This window comes from Pteropus alecto, unplaced genomic scaffold, assembly GCF_000325575.1.
Source record: "Pteropus alecto unplaced genomic scaffold, ASM32557v1 scaffold77, whole genome shotgun sequence".
Lineage (NCBI taxonomy): Eukaryota > Metazoa > Chordata > Mammalia > Chiroptera > Pteropodidae > Pteropus > Pteropus alecto.
Genome location: NW_006440820.1, coordinates 1451529 through 1455234, shown reverse-complemented (window position 1 = coordinate 1455234; position 3706 = coordinate 1451529).

Here is a 3706-nt window from a genome sequence, read left to right as displayed (position 1 = left end):
ATCCCCCCTAATTGCCCTTTCTCTCTTCTGGATCTCCACCTAGCCATTACATTAATGCTAACTGCATTCTCTATGCATGCTCCCCATCCTTGTGACCATCTATCAACTGCTAATTTATACTTCTTTAACCCTTCATCCCATTCTTCCAGCTCTCCAATCCCCCTCTCCTCTGGCTGTCACCAGATTGTCCTCCATATCTGTGAGTCTGTTTTTGATTAGTTTGTTCTTTCTGTTCCTTAGATTCCGCATATAAGTGAAATCATATGATATTTATCTCTCTCTTTCTGACTTATTTCACTCAGCATAATAACCTCTAGGCCATCCATGTCATTGCAAATGGTAGGATTTCATTTATTTTAATGGCTGAGTAATATTCCATTGTATATATGAACCAGAACTTCTTTATCTAATCATCTGTTGATGGGCATTTTGGTTGCTTCCATATCTTGGCTATTGTAAATTGTGCTTCGGTGAACATAGAGGTGCATAGACCTTTATGAATTATTATTTTAGTTTTCTTTGGATAAATAACCAGAAGTGCAATTGCTGGGTTAAAAGGTATATTCATTTTGAATTTTTTGAGAAACCTCCATACTGTTTTCCATGGTGACTGTACCAATTTGCAATCCCACCAACAGTGTGTGAGGGTTTGCTTTTCTCAACATCCTCACCAACACTTGTTCTTTGATTTACTAATAATGGCCATTCTAACAAGTGTGAGGTGATATCTCATTGTAGTTTTAATTTGCATTTCTCTAAGGCTGTGTGTCTTAACTGCTCTGTGCCTCAGTGTTTTTGACTATAAAATGGTGGTAATGACATTCTCTCTGATAGAATTTTCATGAACATTAAATGTGTTTAATATAATAAAGTGCTTAGAAAAAAATAAATGAATAGATATCATTAAAGTCAATAATTTTCTAGCTGTAAGTAAAATATCTTTATTTGGAAAAGACATATATGTATATATCATATAAGATAATAGCAAGTGGTAAGATAGTATATAAGGTAAGATCATATTTTTAAAACTAATTATAAATAAGCAAGTAAGTTACTACAGTCAACATATCAGTTACTTTTGAAGTTTTTAAACATTGATTAGGCATTAATTTAACTTAAAAACAATAATAAATATACTAAAAATTAACAAAAATTCCTGGGGATAAAAAGATAATATTTTTATGCAAAACACTTATGTAAAATGGTCTTCACAAATTAAAGAAAGACAAATCTCTAGCAAGAATGATCAAGAAAAAAATGAGTGAAAGAAATTTTGGAATAAAAAGTAATTATTATTAAGTTTACTGTAGAAATTTAAAAACAAGAAGATAATACTATTAACAAATTTGTGCCAATAAATTAAAGAACATATAAAATGGACAATTTAAAAAATATATATATCCAAAGTTGATTCAAGGAGAAATACAAAACTTTAGTAGATTACTAACCATAAACAATTTAATTGGTAATAAAATATATCTGTCCTTACCAAAGTTCCATGTTAAAGTAGCATTACATGTGAGATTTATGAAATCCCCCAAATCCGTTTTATGCAAGCTATTATCAGAGAATTGAAAAAGAAAGTTACCTAATTTATTTTATGAGATTTAAGAAAAATTATAGACTAATCTTACATCTAATTGTGGATTCAAAGATCCTGAATAAAACAATAGCAACTTAACTGCAGTTTATTGCATAAAAAAAACAATATAGTATGACTAGATAGGGTTTATGCCAGGAGTTCAAGGGTTGTCCTGAATCAGAAAATCTTAACAGTATTCACCACATTAACAGAGTAAATTAGAAGAACTCTATATTAATGTTAGTAGACAGAAGAGGCATGTGATAAAATTCAGCTCTGATTCAGGATTAAAACTCATGCAGACTGGGAATATAAGAGAATGGCCTTAACTTGAAAAGATCTAGAGCAAAATTCCTGTTTAATGGTAAAACTTAAGAAGCATTAACTTTTTAAACAAGAAAAAGATGCCCATCATAACCATATCTATTCCAAACTGTGTTACTGTCCTAACACATGAAAGGGAAAGTAATTAGGAAACATAGATCACCAAGGGAGACATGGTGCTGCTATTCGTAGACAGCATGGCTTGTCTAGATAAAAAATCTAAGGAAATCTAAGAAATAGTAAGAAAGTTTAGCAGGATTGCTGAACACAAGATCAATACATAAAACAACAGTAACATTCCTAAAGTCAATAATCAATTATAAAATGCAATTTGTATAAATAAAGCATTTATAATAGCAAAAATAAGAAAAAATACTAAACATTATTAAAAGACAAAAAAGAAAATCCATGTTAAATCTCCCCTTATGATATTAGAAATTATATAACTCCATTTAAAAAAATAACAATTCTGCTACAAATACCATCATTCATCAACTATAAACATATTTTTTAAAGTATGTCTAAGATTAAGATGTTTCTTACAACCAATAGCTTCTTACTTCTTGTCCTTCCAAGGAATAATTGTGATGTAGCTGTCATTGCCTGAGCATGAGTAAACTTTTGGTCATAACTATTCATATTCTTGAAACTTCAATTGAGTTATGTGCATTTTTGGACTACATGTGTTGAGTTTAATGGCTGTTCAAAAGATCTTAAAATGGCAATATTATGACTTAGTGTGAAAATGAAAATTTCATGAAAATTATTGTGCATGCATAAAGGCACAGAAACAGAAGAGGAGGCATAAATTTGGTGCCAAGGAAGCAAATCTCTTTTATTAGAAGAATGACTGAAATTGCATATTTAGTTGTAAAGAACAGTCAAGGACCTAAGAAAAGAAGATACTCACAAATAGGTGAAGCTGAATTATGTGTTGGTACCACGGCTGGGAAGAACATTTCAGAGACAGCACTGGATAAACTATTATCATAAATGCTACATTATCAATGTCCTTAATGGCACAGAGGTTTTATTACTATGTGGAAGAACACAGATACTGAAGTTTTACAATGATTCAGAAGAGTCAAATTCTGAATGTCAAGAAGTTTTAGGGATATCTTAACCAATTTACATCTGTTCTTCAATTTACACAGATTATCCGTTCTACGCATCTTTTTTTTTTAATGCAGAAGGAATCCATGTAAAAAGAGTCCACTAGTATGAAAAAAAAATACTAAAGAAATAGACCAATATAAGTCATAAAAATATTTATTTCACATATTTGCACAAAAAGATGCTAATGAAACTTCAGAAAAACCAAAATAAATTTTCTTCAATGTCGGTGTCTGTACTGTAATCTAAAGCACCAACCTTCTCTCTTTAATTAGCACAAAGTCACTATCTTCAGTGCTCAAAATATTTGGAAGTACTACTTCCGTTTCATTGTGTTATGTTTTTGGATGATGTTTTTCCAACCTCATCTTTTGCTAAGTTTTAATCAATTCTTCAATTGATTCACTGCAACATTTAAAAAAAAATTGTTTCGAAATTTTAAGCCTCTTTGGATGTTTGGATCAATATCTAGAATTTCAGTTTCCAGTTTTGTGGCCAATTGAAGAGTTTTGTAAATATTTTCTGCAGTGAATGAAACTGGTTCAAGGTCACTGCCGTATTCATTGGCAGTATGGGCTTCACATATTAAGTCAATTAATTCATGATCAACCAGTAATTCGTTAATATCATCTACATTCAAATTGTCAGAGCCTTCTTCTTGAAATTTATTTAATAAATTAATAATGA